At 43.7% G+C, this 17,704-nt stretch overlaps 1 long non-coding RNA gene across 1 annotated transcript in view; it reads left to right on the top strand.

The window, feature by feature from the left end:
- The first annotated feature begins 223 nt into the window (after window positions 1–223).
- LOC136611489 (uncharacterized) overlaps window positions 224–17,704 on the top strand; it is a 141,625-nt gene continuing 124,144 nt past the window's right edge. The window contains exon 1 of the long non-coding RNA XR_010790281.1: window positions 224–352. This is a non-coding gene — a long non-coding RNA (uncharacterized lncRNA). The remainder of the gene's footprint in view (window positions 353–17,704) is intronic.

The raw sequence follows: 17,704 nt of genomic DNA on the forward strand, positions 1-17,704 counted from the left end.
AAAATAAGCCCTTTTTAGCACTTCATTTCTCAAAAATGTCCATTCAGTAAGCGATACCCAATAAAATGTAACACAATGGCTGAGATATAATACAGCACAGTCTATTCTGCAACGCTCCTCAAATAGACGTGCTACATTCTGCTCCAGGTTACGTTTCAGAGGGAAAAGTGAAAGTAACTCAAACATAAAGCCAGAGGTCTTCAGTTTACAAAAGCAGATGTGAACATGCATAGTGAAGAGCGAGGCGTCCGTACTGCTTGGGATTTTCAGTGGATTATTTATCACTTTGACTTGGATGTGGATTATAATCTCATGATAGGATACAATAGGAAGAAATGAAGATCCCCAGAAGGTAATTATGAAGGTCCATTTCTTTTCCTAAAAAGGTCATGCAGATTTCTGACATCCCTAGTTGGTTAAACCTTTCATGAACAACCAAAAATCTAGGGGCTATAAAATGGAAACAGGGTGATAAGGGGGAAAACAAGAAGAATCCTGTAGTCCTACCCATAGCAAAGATGTGGAGAATGGGGCTAGTAATCACTCAATCCCCTAATCACAAGCGTTCTATTTCATCATAATGCTTAAGATTTCCCTCTACATTGTTTGATCTTAGTTTGTAGATTAATGCAAAGACAATCATTTAAACAAAAGTCGTCTCATAAGAAGAAAAACAAACGTTTCATATTACTCCAGTTGCTTTCACTTTCTATTTTCTTCTCTGCTTTGCTTATTTTCCCCTTCTTGTAGAATGAGGATGATTTTTGGTTTGATAAAATTGTATATAAGGCAATGTGAAGAGAAAAAAAAACATTTATTTGCTGAAAATCTTTGAAATGCAGCCAGGTTTTAAAATCTGTGATGATGATGATGATGATGATGATGAGCTGAACTATCAATGCAGATATGTCCAATCTAGATGTGATCTGCTCAATGATGAAGTCAGAGATTCTGTGCTTATTGTGTATTGATATATATGATATTTGTCACCTGTATGGACAGATTTAAACCCTGGTTTTATTGGTCGGCCTTTTTACATGACATGGAAGACTGACAGACATGACTGACGATTGACATCTGCGGAAAACTCAATCTGATGGATCCTTTTAGGGTACAGTCATTAGCTTGAACAATCCTTCAGATGCGCATTACATCAACTAAAGTCCAGGCCAGGCCACAGTTCAATCATCAGTTTGTTATTTTATCTTAAGCCACAGTAGTCTAGAAAAAAAAACCCCAAAGACCAACTGAGAAGGAAAAATTGTTTAGAAAGTTTCCCAAAGTCTGTATAGCTATCTAAGCAAACCTGTTGTTTCAGGTAATATTACAGAATATTGTACATGACGAATAACACCACTTCTGGCCATTATATGACTTGTGTTCTGCACTTTTACCAGTTTTCCCCTTTGTAGGCGGTTTATCTACTTGTCAGTTTTCCCTGAGTTAGTGGGTGAAGACTAGCAGCTGTGATGTACAGTGAATGGGAAACATCTCAGCTTTCTGTCTGTATCACGAAAAATTCCCACAGGTCAAGAATAAAGTGGGAATAAAGCGCGACCCTTAGATATACATGCACATACATGGGTCTTTGTCATGAAAAAAAATCTGTTTTATGTGATAAAACCAGCTTAGAAGATGCAACGCATTTTAAAGCAATTGCTGGGAGTACACTGTATACAATATACATAAAACATAAAAATGTTCAGAGACCTGATTTATAAAGAGTACATAGTGGGGAGATGGAGAGGAAACAGGAGCTATGGGGGAAATAAAACCAAATATATATATTTCATGTTGATGGAGCAAATAATTATGGAATGATATGAGTAGTAATAAAATGACAATAATAACATAAGAAAGATCGAGTATAAAAAAAAAACATAATAAAAAAATGCTAAAATGTTGAAAGGATATAAAATAGTGATAATAATAGCAATAAAAACAATATAAGTATAGGAGCAAGTACATTGCTGACCGTCATGATAATGGCATACCGGAAGAGTAATACATGCCGTAGAGGCATGGCTACAGACAGGTGGAGAATAAATGATGGGTATGAATGAAATGCAATGAATGTAGGAATATGAATTGGAGAGGAGTAGATAACAGATAGAGAAAAAAAAAGACATGCACAATCACATGCAAGCGCCTACACAGTTGCATGTGATTGTGCATGGGCGATAGGAAAATTACTAGAACGCGTAGAGTATCTCTGCCTCTCTTAGGCCAGCTTCACATGAGCGTAAGCATTTTTCCGTGTGCACGAGCTCCGCATATTTATGGAATGAATGATGCTTTTTTGCACCTGCAACGGCGAATATATTTCAGTTTTTTCCGCACATAAGGCACATGCATTTGCTCGTTAAAAGAAAGCATCGGTGCTTCCCAGCCACTGAAATGGCTAATTAATCTAATGAGTTTATGATATGCTTTTTCCTGTGCAATTAGGCAGTGTTTCACGCATCTCTTACCATACTGCCCGTGCATTTGCGCATCCCCATTGACTTCTGTGGGGATTGTTAGTGCACAAATGAGCAAGAAAATAGAGCATGCTGCTGGGAGTTTTTTTGTGCTACCGAAATGCCCAGGAAGATACGTACATGAAATCAGTGGGTTCTAATCACTAAGTATTGCATACAGAAATGTTTCATGCGCATACGCATAAAAATACATCCATGTATAGCCGGCCTTAGGACTTCTACCCACCAGCATTTTTTTAACGCTGCGATATCGCAACATTAAAAAAACGCTAGTGGATAAGAGCCCTGAGAGGGAATAAAGTGAGGGATCAGCGAACTAATAGCCCATAGATGTCTGTGAAGAAGAGAGGAGGAGGGACTATCTCCAGAGTAAGGGCTCTTACCCACTAGCGTTTGTGCTTTGCGATTTTTGTGCAATGCGATTTTAACATTAGAAAGTCCCATTGACATCTGCATTAAAAAAAATGCAGCGTTAAGAACTACTAGTGGGTAGAAGCCCTCAAGGTGGATTTAAGACTTGCATCTAAATTGCCATATTAATGCATATTAAACTACATTTTGTAATTCTATTACATAAGGAACTCAGTTGTGTTTTAGATTTTGCAACCATTTTAATTAATGTTGAATATTATCTGATGGTACAGAACACCTGCAGAAGAAACAAAGGAAAACAGAGTATTCTCAGTGAGTTTTATGGCTTTCATGTTCAGGCAGATCATTGTAAATTCCACAAATGCAGTTGCAAATCCTGGACATATGCCAGCCCAGCCCAGCACTTCAGTATCGGACCATACATCTAGCACACTTAGTACTGGCTGTAAAGAGCGGAAAAGAAGTCACTTTGGCTATAAAGTTTCAGGGAGTTTCTTAAAAAATGTTGCGCTGTTGTAGCTCTGGTAGCAAAAGGTTATGGTTGGTCACATTTGGATTTCCCATTGCAAAAGTAAAAAATACAAGTAAACTGCTCAGAATGTTGCATCATGGGACACTCAGGGGCCGACAGAACAGAATTTGGGATGGAATGTTAAACACAGAATAAAGGTCGTTGCCCATTATGTGATTACAGTATCTTCCCGTGGGAAGGATTCACAGCAGATTTTCAGCAGCAGAAATCCGCAGCGGTATAAACAGCGCCAAACGTTGCCGTTTTTGTAGAGGATTTCACTGGTAAATGCTGCTGATGTACTACAGATTTCACCGGCAAAGAATCTGCTGAGGATTCAAAATCCGCCTCATGTCTGTTTCTGCTGCGGAATTCAACCTTTAACATGCAATGATTAAATTCCACAGCTGATCTGCAATTAAAAACTTGGCCAAAACCTAAATGGTTCAGGTTTGTCCAATGCAGATTTACATTGGAATTGCTGTGGGTATTCCATTGTGGAATGCCTGCAGTGATTTCAACCCCCTGTATGAACGTACTCGAAGGTCTAGCTTCACACACAGCAATTTTTTAAAAACTCCTTTGCATTCTTTGATGCAGCTTTTTGAGCCAAAGCCAGAAATGGATTTAAAAAGAATAAGAACGGTACTATTGTATCTTGTCTCCACCACAAGTATGGGTGGAGACCTAGTGATGGCCTGTATCCGCCCATGTAATGCCCCCAAGCAAGGGATTGGCTGGCTGTAGCAAGGTCCTAGCATCCGTGGGGAGTGAGTTTTGCCTTGGATAGAGGGTTAGGGTTAAAAACTCACTGCACACGCTGCTAGGACCTTGCTGAAGGGGTTAAAATAATAAGCTAAAAATACTTACCCCACTGTGGCCACTTTGGATTCAGCACTGCAGCCTCGCTGTGGTCCCGGTGGTTATTGTGATTGCTGACATTACAGGAACTCAGTGACCGCTGATGCCAATGAGAGGCTACAACATCATGTTCTTGAAGGCATCATGGCACTCAGGATATGAGTGCTGATGCCAGGAAAACGATTGGTGATGCTGCTGTCTCTCATAGTTTACAGTTCCTGTGACATCAGGGATCGCAACAACCACCGGGACCACAGCAGAGCTGCAGGGTAAGTATGTTTCAGTTTATTATTTTAACTCCTTTAGCGTTATTGAAGTGGGGGGGTCCAGTAACTGCAAATCTCCTTATCACTGCTTACCTACAATTCCACTTCCTGTTCTGCGGGTGGTTCATATCCGGTTTCCTATTAGAAACTTTCTAAACTAATGAAAAAGTGTTCCATCTTAGCCAGTGCAATTCAACGGAATCGTATCTTGAAACTGAATCGGAAATGTAGCATGTGACTCCTTCAGGATGCGAAGCAGAATAAACTTGTGTGTGAGTGGATTAAACTCAGACAGATGTAGCATTTCCCATCTTTATGTATATTGTTATTATTGCCACAGTAGTCTAAACATATATCTAGATAATACCTCAGTGCCCCATGACTGCGTGGCATGTGTTAGCAGATTTTCCCCTTAAGAACCCCAGAGCAAATGGAACACAGTGGAGATAATATTTCCACAAATATCTGTATTACTATTAACCCTTTCCAGTCCAATTTTCCCGTCACCCGCACACTCCCCAGCTCTTATTTATTTTGGGTGGGAAAGCGAGTTGTGGATTCCTTGGAATTACTCAACAGAAACACCTAAAAATGATGTTATGATGATTTTATGCGCTGAGGTGCATTGGAACTGAGCTGTCCTGCATACTATAATATGCATATGCAGAACAGCCTACGACATCGAAGCTCTGTTCTGCATAGTGTTAGAAACATGTGTCAGACCTCATCAGGCATCAGAGCTATGTAGGGAAATCTGAACGTCGGACTAGGTCCATCACTGGGTTGGAAAGAGTTAATAGACACAATAGAAACATAACAGTCCCACACAAGTTAATACCTTGTTATATAGAATTTGGGCCGGCAGGAATGTGGTGATGGCATGCAGTAACTATAGGAGGGCTGACTTGGAACAACAATGCCCTCTCATTAAATATCTGCTTTAGAATAGCTATTCTTCATATCCTTAACCCTCCTTGTGCGCGATATAGTCAGTAGTTAACATTAGAAAGCGTACAAGTATAAAGAGAGAAGGGGAATTCCACAGACAAGACTCATGTTGTGGGAACAAGCGCTGAAATGGCAGACGTGTTTTATTAAATGGTTGGCGGTGTTACAGCATCATAAATAAAGGGCAAATTTCCTTATAAATCTCAAGTGAAAAGAAAGAAACACTGTGCTTTCTACAATATGTGTTAAATCAGCCTACTTTCCTGTTTTGTCAGAAAAATGGGAACAGATCCGTCACATGACACAAATGAATGGTTTCCATCATGCCACCATAGCGCAGCATGCTATGTCACATGTCACTTCGTCAGATGGCTTCAAATGGAGCCTCAGACACAGATGTACACAGAGTTACCAATACTAATCAATAGTGATGATGTCACCAATTATAGGTCAACGTTACACTACATAGAAACAGGATAACCTTCACTGTATAAATAAGAAACTGCACAATTGAAAGACCAGAATGTTGCCTTTTAGAGATGAGCGAGCACCAAAATGCTCGGGTGCTCGTTGCTCGAGTCGAACTTTCCGCGATGCTTGAGGGTTCGTTTCGAGTAATGGGTGACTCGAGCATTTTTGTATATCGCCGATGCTCGCTAAGGTTTTCATTGGTGAAAATCTAGAAAACCCAAGAAAGTGATGGAAACGACACAGAAACGGATAGGGCAGGCAAGGGGCAACACGCTGGGCCGCATTTCAGGTTCCCAGGTCTCACTATTAAGCCACAATAGCGGCAAGAGTGCCCCCCCCCTAACAATTTTTACTTCGGACAAACCCTCATTAGCAAGGCATACCTCAGCTAAGCACCACACTACCTCCAACCAAGCACAAGCACTGCCTGCGAGACACACCGCTGCCTCTTCTCCTGGGTTACATGCTGCCCAACCCCCCCCCCCTCCCCCCGCGCGCGCGCACGACCCAGCGTCCACAGCGCACACCAAAGTGTCCCTGCGCAGCCTTCAGCTGCCCTCATGCCACACGCTGGCCCCATAGCCACACCACGCTCATGTCTATTTATACGTGCGTCTGCCATGAGGAGGAACCGGAGGCACACACTGCAGAGGGTTGGCAGGGCCAGGCAGCGACCCTCTTTAAAAGGGGCGGGGTGATAGCCCACAATGCTGTACAGAAGCAATGAGAACTCCAGTCCTGTGCCACCTCCATCAGGAGCTGCAAATGTGGGCATAGCAATGGGGAATCCATGTGCCACACAGTATTCATTCAGTCAAGGTGTCGCATAGCTCAATCGACACTGCAAGGGGAAAGCCATCTGCGCTCTGCCCCCTACCCAAGTCAGTCAGTGTCTTTGTGCCAGACAGGTCAAACACCGCGATGGGAACTAAGTTTGCACCAACAGCATAGGTGGGTCCTAGGAAACCCAAGACATGAACAAAAAATTGATCTGAGCGGCCAAACATGGCAGACTTGCACCGCGCCCACGGCATAGGTCTCGGCCCACAGCTTCAGCAATCCTAGGCAGGAAGCGGACTTTCACTGCACCAAGGACATCGTGGGCCTACAGCGGACTCCAATGCTAGCGTAGCTGTGCACGTCTCATTAGCGCTGTATTGCTCCTGTAGTTTGTCCCAATGCAGTGCCCCGGATAGTAGAGCTAACGTCAGATGAAATACAGGTGGGCTTCGGCCCACACTGCATGCCCCAGTCAGACTGGGGTTTTTATAAATAATCACAGGCAGGTACAACTCCGCAATGGGAAGTCCGTGTGCACCCACAGCATGGGTGACTCCCTGGAACCCACCGGCGGTACATAAATACATCCCATTGCAGTGCCCCGGACAGCAGAGCTAACGTCAGATTAAATACAGGTGGGCTTTGGCCCACACTGCATGCCCCAGTCAGACTGGGGTTTTTATAAGTCGACACAGGCAGGTACAACTCCTTAATGTGAAGTCTGTGTGGACCGACAGCATGGGTGGGTCCCAGGAAGCCACCGGCGGTACATAAATAAATCCCATTGCATTGCCCTGCACAGCTGAGGTAACATCAGATAAAATGCAGGTGGGCTTCGGCCCGCACTGCATGCCCCAGTCAGACTGCGGTTTTTAATACATAGACACAGGCAGGTACAAATCCCCTATGTGAAGTCCATGTGGACCGACAGCATGGGTGGCTCCCTGAAACCCACCGGCGGTACATAAATAAATCCTATTGCAGTGCCCTGGACAGCAGAGCTAACGTCAGATTAAATACAGGTGGGCTTCGGCCCACACTGCATGCCCCAATCAGACTGGGGTTCTTTATAAGTCGACACAGGCAGGTACAAATCCCCTATGTGAAGTCCCTGTGGACCGACAGCATGGGTGGCTCCCTGAAACCCACCGGCGGTATATAAATATATCCCATTGCAGTGCCCTGGACAGCAGAGCTAACGTCAGATTAAATACAAGTCCCCAGCCTCATTCCTCGGACCCCGGGAACTTTGCAAAGGTTGGGCATCGGTCACGACAAACTCCTCCGGTGGGAGAGGAACCATTGTTGCCCAATCTGGGCAGGGGCCCGAGAACAGTTCCTGGGAGTCTGCCTGCTCCTCAGAATGTGTCATTTTCATGGAGTGAGGAGGCTGGGAGGAAGGAGTAGCAGCAGCCAGAGGATTCAGAGTTGCAGTAGTGGACGGCGTAGAAGACTGGGTGGTCGATAGATTGCTGGATGCACTTTCTGCCATCCACGACAGGACCTGCTCACACTGCTCGGTTTTTAATAAAGGTCTACGACGTGGACCCAAAAATTGTGATATGAAGCTGGGGACTCCAGAAACTGTCCTCTCTCCTACTCCCGCATCAGCCGGCTGTGATTCCCTGGACCAGGAACTCGGCCTATAACCACACCCTCACTTGGAACTCCGCGTCCTCGACCGCGTCCACGTCCTCTACCCCTACCCCTACCCTTCAGCATGGTGGATTAAGAATCGAGCAGACACTGAGCGGTGTGAAATTTTCTTTGAATTATTGCCGCGCAGTTGTTGCCTGCCAACGGTTATACAACGCAAAAAGAAGCCTGAGATAAATTATAAGGAAGGATGCAAGCAGGACTAGCTGTGCACTGTGCAGTTGAGATTTACCTCAAGTCCCAAAGGTCACGCAGTAATGTGCACTGGGTTACAAGCAGCCGTAAAAAAGGATTCCTTTTTTAAAATTACTTTTTCTGCAATGCAATGCAGGCAATGGAGCGTGTATTGGACTCTCCCTCTATGGCTGTCTTGCACTGTACACTGCACCGACAGCTGGCTGGTAACACAGAGCGGTGTAAAAATTTTGTGGTTTCTTGGCATACACTTGGAGGCAGACAGCGCTGACGGTACGCTAAGTGCAGACAGAAAAATATTTAAATGAAGGCTGCATGCAGGCCTTGCTGTGCACTATGCAGTTTGGATAGACATGAAGTCCCACAGGCCACGCAGGCAAATGCACTGGGTCACCGGATTTCTTTTTTAAATTTCCTTTTTTTTCTATGCAATGCAGGCTGAGGCTATGCAGTGTGTATTGCACTTTCAATCTATGGGTGTCAGACACACCGTACACTTCTGAGGCAGCTGGCGTCTAACACAGAGCGGTGTAAAAAATTTGTGGTTTCTTGGCGTAGACTTAGAGGCAGACAGCACTGACGTTACACTAACTGCAGACCGAAAAATATTTACATGAAGGCTGCACGCAGGCTCTGCTGTGCAATACTGAGGTACTACAACTCCCAGCAACCACGGAGTTAAATGCACACGGTAACAGGTAGCCCTAAGAAGGACCGTTGGGGTTCTTGTAGACAGGATTCTACACTACCACTGTCCCTGCATGACCAATACTGCCCCTATACTCAAGTACAGCCTGCAGCCTGAGAACGCTATAGCCTGCACGCCCGATATACATTAAAAAAAAAAAGTGCAAAACTGCTCACAGCAGCCACAACAGTAATGCACTAGGTGAGCTGTGGCCCTAAGAAGGACCGTTGTGGTTCTTGAAGACGCTAACACTCTCCCTATAGCAGCAGGAGCACTTTCCCTGATGTCTCTTAGCGTGTGTCTGTGGCGAGCCGCGGGGGGGGCCCACTTTAAATACTCGGCGGTCACTTGATCTCGCCAGCCACTCACTGCAGGGGGGTGGGATAGGGCTGGAACGTCACAGGAGGAAGTTGTAATGCCTTCCCTGTGTTTCTATTGGCCAGAAAATGGCACAAATTTCTCAGGGAAGGAAATGTAATTGACTTGAGTGCCGCGTGGTGCTCGTCTCGAGTACCCTAATACTCGAACGAGCATCAAGCTCGGACGAGTACGCTCGCTCGTCTCTATTGCCTTTAATCTGGTTATACTTAATTCTGTTCATCAATTTTATTATAAGCTGTCTTCATTGTAGGACGATCCAGACTCTTATCTTATTCTCGGGATTGTGAAGGGTCCCAGCAGGTCAACTCCAAGGGATTAGCAAATTCTTTATTCTGTGGAATCAGGATAACTTGTTTTCATTGGAGAAGCAGCTTCAGTTACTTAGAATAAGTCTCCACTTTTTACCAGCACTTTTTTGTTTTCTGTAGGTGTAAAATGATGTGCTAATTAATTAAAAAATATACATGTTTATAGCAGTCAGAGCTCCATCTCACTGATACAGAGCTTCAAATCATCTGCCCAGACACAGTATCTAATGATAAACTCTTGGCTACCTACTGACACCACTAGAGGGAGCCCTAGGAACTTACTGCAATACTGTTATTAGTATACACAGTATGCAGTATGCTCCTAAAGTCATTCCTGCAGCTGTACATAGATAGATTACCACTTCACACTATGTCTAGTGCTCTGTATCAGAAAACTAAGCAGTTTGAGTTTGTAGTAAGAAATTAAGCATCTTAGTATTTTTGACTTGTTATAGGGGTTTTCTGAGTTATTTTTTTTATATTGTTTTGGCCTCCCCATGCCCAAAACTATATGAAAGAAATATAGTCACTGCAGCACTGGACTACTGTCTTGGTAGAAGCCCCTAGGTTTACGTTGATGTCCCTGCTGGCCTCCCATTGGCTACAGTTCTCACATCAGTAAGCAACTCATACCACAACTGCAGCCGATGTAAACAGCGACCGGAGTGGCGGACAGTAGAACAGAAGCCCAGTGGGAGATATGTGCATTTTTTATTTTACACACATCTCGTCCCTCCTCCCCACCGCCACCAATGTCAGACAACCCCTTTAAGATTGAAGAAAACAAATTAGCGTTCAATGCTGGACATTCAAATTCCATGTACTGAGGTGTTTGAGTCTTTTTCCAAAGTTCCCCCAATATATCATTAACAGAAGAAGTGCCAGTCGTAGGAGTCACCATGATGGTGAAAGCCATAGTGCTCCATAAGTGACAGCCCCAACAAGACAGGAACACAACCAAGCAGACACATAGCAGACCTATGAAGGGCCTATATGTCTCTCTGGCTACTACTTGGGTATTACTTATGCAAAGAATGGTAAAATTGATATATTACATGCGAGCCGTAGCAAAACACCTCGCCAAAATTAGATGAAATTTATTATCCCAGAAGCACAGACACACATATTAAATACTAACACAGAGAACATAATATATTTATAATGAAAAAGTGGGGGAATGGGAAATCTGACCCTAACCTATTAATGCTATGAGACCCTACCTAAAAGCGAAGCACTTGTCCTGGTGAGGGTTACTGGACGTCAGGAACCTGGGGTCATCCTGACTCTCTCTAGTTGGAAATAGCAAAAAAGTTGGCTACAATAAATAACATGTAGAATAGATGTTAAACAAGAGTAGTGGCCCAGTACATGCTTTCGTGGCCCCCTCCATCATGTCATACATGTATGTCTTATGTAGGTGCTCTGTACAAAACTGTCTTGTCATTCTGTTATGTGTATTGCACAGCTGCAGCAAATGAGAGGTTAATTTCTGCAAAGTGTGAGCTGACTGTATGTAAATGTATCAATTCTATTCTGTCACGTGGTATGAATGAGGCTATAAATATGAGTGTTTGAGAGCCGGAAAGGGGTTCCATGTCTTCTGGAGTCGTAGTCAGGAGGAGCGATTTCTCGAGTGCCTGCTAACTATGAAGAAGGAGTGAGCCCCCACAAAAAGAGAGAGTGAGTGAACAACGAGTAAGCATTTAATTCCAAGGCCTAGTGCACAGGTACTCCGTCCTAGCTGCTTCACTCCCGTGCGTCCTAAAGACTGGAACTGCCAGGTGGAGGTACTCTACTTTCATTGTTCACACTCGAGCCTTCTGAATTCTGGGTCTGCCGTGTGGAGGTACTTTGTCTTATCTAATTCCTGCACTTTTCAAAATTTTCATTTGTGCCTTGCACTGCTGAAGTTTCAAGTAAAGTTATTTCTAGGCCCTGACCGTTCCCGGGGGCCTGAGGTACTATACTACTGTCTGTGGTTATTTCCCCGCCGATGTTCATGCCGGTGGGTGCCGGAATAGTGGCGTCACTCGTGACAACCCCTTCACCTGTCCTAATGTTTGTTGGGCATCCCCATGCCGGGGGTGTCCCAAAGAGCCCCAGCGCTGCCCTGGCCTTGGCCTCGTGCGTCCCTCCGGGAGGGAGCGTGGTAAATGCCACCGTGACAAGCCAGCATCTTGCCGTCCCAGCTCCTCAGTGTATGCCATGTGTCCGGGGTCACCCTACGGGACGCTGCACAAGCATCCGATGAACCAGATGAAATATCAATGCAGAAATAGCAGTAAGTCAGGAGAAAGATGTTACAACACCCCAGATATCCTTAACACCAAAACAGAATTAACTGACAATGGAACAGGACAGGAGCTGCAAACTAGAAGTATAACTGACGTCCTCCGTAAGGAGGAGCTGGAATAAATGTTTACAGACGCACTCTGATTGGCTGGCTGGGAAACACCCCTCCCAGCCAACCAATTCATCCACACACTAGCAGAGAAGTGCTCATGCCTGTGTCCAATGCTGAAATAACACCGAGTATATGCCATTGTGTTGGATCACACAGGCCGGGGCTGACGTCATGATGTTACCCCAGTCCCGATCCCAGTCCCGATCCAACACAGCTGGTGAGCCGTGACAGTTTGCTTACAATCTTTAGCACAATGTAAAGACGCAGGAGGAGACTTACTAAGCTAAATGTGCCAGAAATCCTGCCTAATTTGCATTAATTTTATTATGTATTTTAGATACTTTTTGAACCTTGATAAACAAGGAGTGTGGTCTAGGTAAAACAGGGCAAAATTTATCAGAGAAGGCTATTGATTAAAATACACCAATGTGCATCAACTATTTGTCCAGCTATATCCCATGTCTTGGTTGGTTTATTTCATCCTGTAAATTCTGGCAAAATGTAGGACTGCTGGCCGGAAATCGAACAGACCCTCATTATGCTCAATGGGGGGCCGTTCAGCGTCATTTTGTTCCGTTATAAGACGGAACCATGTGGCAGGGGGTGCATTTTCCCTGCTCTTCGAATGCATCTGGCAAATGGAATCCCCCAATGCTCATGTGAACGAGTCCAAACTATGCCAGAGCTGTTTGTTTGAAGTGCTGAACATTCTTTTGGTGCATTGCGCCATTTGTAAAGTCTATTGACTGCTGGTCTACACAAATAGCACAGACGCATGATGATAGCTACAGTATATAGCTCCCTGTCACAGTCAAGATAAAAAATAATAGTATATCTGTACTTGGCTTCCTTTTAGTTCTGTTGCAACAGTTGGCATCTACCAGGGTGAGCAAAGATGCAACTCAGAGTAGCATGTAGTGTCTTCTACTAATGAGGTTTACTAATACACATTATGCATCGGGTTGCCAGAAAAGTGGTCGTCCATCTTTGTTTCTCCAAGCCCAAAGACTCATTTTAAATATACCTCCAATGTAACCACTGGCTCATTCTATCCTCAAGCCCTCTCCATGCCAGTGCAAGTACAAATTCCCAAGTAAGTTTATCCATGTGAAGCCAATTTCCATCACAGCCAGGAATGCAACTAAACACAAACAAGAAAAAGATTATCAGATAATCAGATATAGGTCACTTTCACACGGCAGTATTCTGCTTTATTTTGCATTAGTGTTTGTAAGCCAAAACGAGAAATGGAACATAAACAGAGTAAAAGATACAATGGAAAGATCTCTACCTCTGCTGGGTTCTGGACCCAAGCCCAGTTTTGGCTTAAAAGTACTTGTGCAAAATACTGACTAAAATACTGCTGTGTGAAAGGGACCTAGGAAAGCCAATATTTTGTCCATTCTTGCTACAAATAAAACCCATAGCATGCTACGGCAAAACGCGATTTCCTCTACATGAGAGGAAATCGATTGCGAGTTTCTGCTCGCGGAGGAGAAATAGCAGCATACTCCATTTCTGTGCAGATTCCGTATGGGCGGCTTCCATTGAAGTAAAAATAAAATCATAGATAGTTGCTTTTTGCATCATTGAATATAGACAAATAGACAAGTACACCCTGCAATTTACAACTTCCTAGCTCAATTTTGTTTCTGGGTAAGGCTCAATTCTCATCAGCACCCCCTCGTATGCTTCCATCAGTGGGCAGAGCTAAGATATAGTCTTACTTGTACTATAGAAATGAATATTGTATGCAGATGTTTAGCAGCAGTGGTTGCCACTAGTGTTGAGCAATCACTGAAATATTCTAAAAAATTATCAAATTGGGACTGCCTATTCCAACTTCCATTATAATCAATAGGAGCAAAAACCGAGTACTCTAATTTGGCCTCCTTGAACAACAGTGGAGGTAGCGGCAGCGGCCCAATGGTCATCACTGTTGCCTTGCAGTGGTGGAGTGCCAGATGCAATTACTCATCAAGTTACGATTCGAACTCGGAGGTCCAGCATTGCAAGGCAGCAGTGCCAAGCCAACGAACTTGTCCTTTCTACTCAAAGCACAGAGCCAATATTTTGTCGATTCTTGCTAGAAATCAGATTGGGATGATCCAATCTGATTTAGCAAAAATTGGCCCGATGTTATCGCCTGGCCAATCACGCCTAGGATGTGATCGTTATTTGCTCCATTTCCTGCAAAAATCTTTATTATTTATCACATTATGCTGCCACCGCATCATTGATGCTATCTTCTTCAACAACACCATCAACACTAAACGTTACCTGGTAACTACAGGCCGGTAAGTCTCACTTCAAAAACTGGAAAAATATTCAATGGGTTTCTGAGAGATGCCATCCTAGAATACCTCAAGTAATACCTCAGCACGGGTTCATGAGGGGTCGATCATGTCAGACCAATTTGATCAGATTCCAGAATGAAGTAAATTCTAGGCTGGACCTGGGAGAGTCTATTGATTTTGCATATCTGGATTTCTCTAAAGCATTTGACACCGTGCTGCATAATAGGCTGATATATAAAATGAGACAGCTCAAATTGGGTGTAAGTGGGTAAAGAACTGGCTCAAAGATAGAAAGCAGAGGGTGGTAATAAATGGTTCATACTCTGATTGGGCCACCGTTGCTAGCGGGGTGCCACAGGGTTCAGTACTAGACCCCATTCTGTTCAATATATTTATCAACGACCTGATAGAGGGACTGCACAGTAAAATATTGATATTTGCAGATGACACAAAATTATAGAAGATAATTAATACAATGGAGGACAATGTGCAACTACAAACGGACCTAAATAAGCTGGAGGCTTGGGCAGAAAAATGGCAAATGAAGTTCAATGTTGATAAATGTAAGGTTATGCAGATGGGCAGGAGAAACGGATGTCACCAATATACACTAAATGGGATGCTGCTAGGGAAAAGTGATATGGAAAAAAGACCTGGGGGTACTAGTAGACTTAACTGGATGAATCAATACCAGTCAGCTGCTGGCAAAGCAAATAAAGTCTTGGGGTGCACTAAAAGAGGTATAGGGGCAAGGGACAAGAACATTATTCTTCCACCCTATAAGGCACTTGTCAGGCCTCACATGGAATACTGCGCACAGTTCTGGTCACCGGTGCTCAGGAAAGATGTTACAGTGTTTGAGGGGGTTCAAAGAAGAGAGGCTATCAAAATTGGGATTATTCACCCTGTAAAAAAGACGGCAAAGGGGCGACCAAATAACTATGTATAAATACATAAGGGAACAATACAAGGATCTCTCCCATGATCTGTTTATACCCAGGACTGCATCGGTAACATGAGGGTTTCCGCTACATCTAAAAGAAAGCAGGTTTCATCACTAACACAGAAAGGGGTTCTTTACTGTAAGAGCAATGAGACTGTTGAACTCTCTGCCTGAGAACGTGGTGATGGCAAAAATCGATAAAGGAGTTTAAGAGGGGACTAGACGTCTTTTTAGAGCGCTATACAGTAGAAGCAGAAACCCAAAATGTCAACAGAACGTAAGATAAATTTACTATCAGAGGTATACATACCTATAATCAATACTCTAACCACATTAAATACTGCAAGGTTCTTGGTATATAATTCGATTGAATTACATTGGCCCATCTACCAACGTTTAGGTGACCAAGCTGTCAGATGGGTCCTAACGCTAATAGCAGGTGGTAAATCTCAACCTGGGAAAGTTGGGTTCCTACCTCTCAGAATGCTCCTCTCTTGGAACTAAGCCTACAAATAAAACCAGGGAAGGTAGGATACCGTTCATATGCTCCAGTAGGAGGGACAGAAGGTAAATGGGCAGCAGGTGTGCATGACCAAGTGAAGGCAGCCAAAACTTCACAATATTTGTACAAAAAAAAAGATAAAATAGGTCAGCACTACCTATTAAATATTTTTTTTTACAGCGCTATGACATTACTGGATACAGACATTAAATAACCAGCAGGGTTGTTGATCCGGGTCTTGGAGTTAGGTAGAAACTTTCAAATCTTGATCCATGGATTATTTTGATTGCCATTATGGAGTCAGTAAAGAAATTTCTCCCCCCAAATGAGCTAATTGGCTTCTGCCTCATTGAGTTTTGTTTGCCTTCCTCTGGATCAACAAGGAGGGTGGGAGTGGAAACAGGCTGAACTTGATGGACATTGTCTCCCTTCAGCCTAATTTACTCTGTTACTCTGATGTCAGCATGTTGCAGCACATTTTCGACAACAAGTAGTGCCCGGGTTCAGAAGTGCTTGGAGGTCGCGGTGACCACTTTCAACATCTTCTGTGATGACTTTGAGCTCAGCAAGAGGTAGGCGTTGGTATCCACTCTTGTGAGATATTATTGTCCCACACACAAATATTGCGACATTACTGGATTGCCCTTCCAGTAAAACATCCTGTATATTTACATTATAAATATTATAAAGTATATAAATAACCATATAACAATCCAAATAAATACACAGTAAAAGCACAATAAGAAGGGAGCTTGGAAGGTCCATGATTGTCAAATTGTAACATTGCCACCTCCTCTTCCAACTCTCAGCTGCATTGTGCCGATATGACGGCATCTCCAGCTGAATGTTGCCCAAATATACCGTCCCACTGAGATTTGGGACACACTACAAGAACTTATCCTCCTTAATGTATAATTTGGGGAACTCCTTATACCTGCGATGCGCCTCCATTCTTTACCAAATTGCCTCTTTCAAAGACCCCATTCCTGTTAGCTGCTATGACAACTCAATCCTAGAAATGGAAAATAAAATATGTCCTTTTGAAAAAAAAAAAATGGTGGATGGGTGGGAAACTACTCCACTTGACGAACTACCGATCTGGAGACCTCTCGCTGCACCTACAGTGTATACTGACCTGTCTACCTACCAAGCAGGTAAGAGTCTGATCCTCATGTCACACTACCCCACCTTCTAAATATGCCCGAACCCTCCCAGATCTTACATTAACCCTAAGGCCTAATCATACCTCCCATGTCATGGTGCCCTCCCCTAAGCTATGCATTGGTCCATGCCTTTGCTGCATGGAGGTTAGTGCAGGACCAACAGTATAAATATATAAAGCACTCATGTTACCCTGCCTCCTCATCCACAAAACAACCAACGCTGCAACCAGTGCAACTAAGTATCTATGGAGGACAGCAAGCTATTCCGAGTCTTTTGAGTGATTCTCGTTCTGTCTAAATGCACTAACATCGTGCAGTTTTCGTGCATGAGTCATTGATCGCTGAATTCTAGCTTGCTAGAATTGAGCGATCTGCTGTTATTAGTGGAGCAGGCTGTTATAAACCGGCTGCACTGATAAGATTCTCTGTGCCTGTGTCCTGCTGTGAATTCACAGTGGGGACACTGGCAGTCAGAGTG

The sequence above is a fragment of the Eleutherodactylus coqui genome, chromosome 2, assembly GCF_035609145.1.
Source record: "Eleutherodactylus coqui strain aEleCoq1 chromosome 2, aEleCoq1.hap1, whole genome shotgun sequence".
Lineage (NCBI taxonomy): Eukaryota > Metazoa > Chordata > Amphibia > Anura > Eleutherodactylidae > Eleutherodactylus > Eleutherodactylus coqui.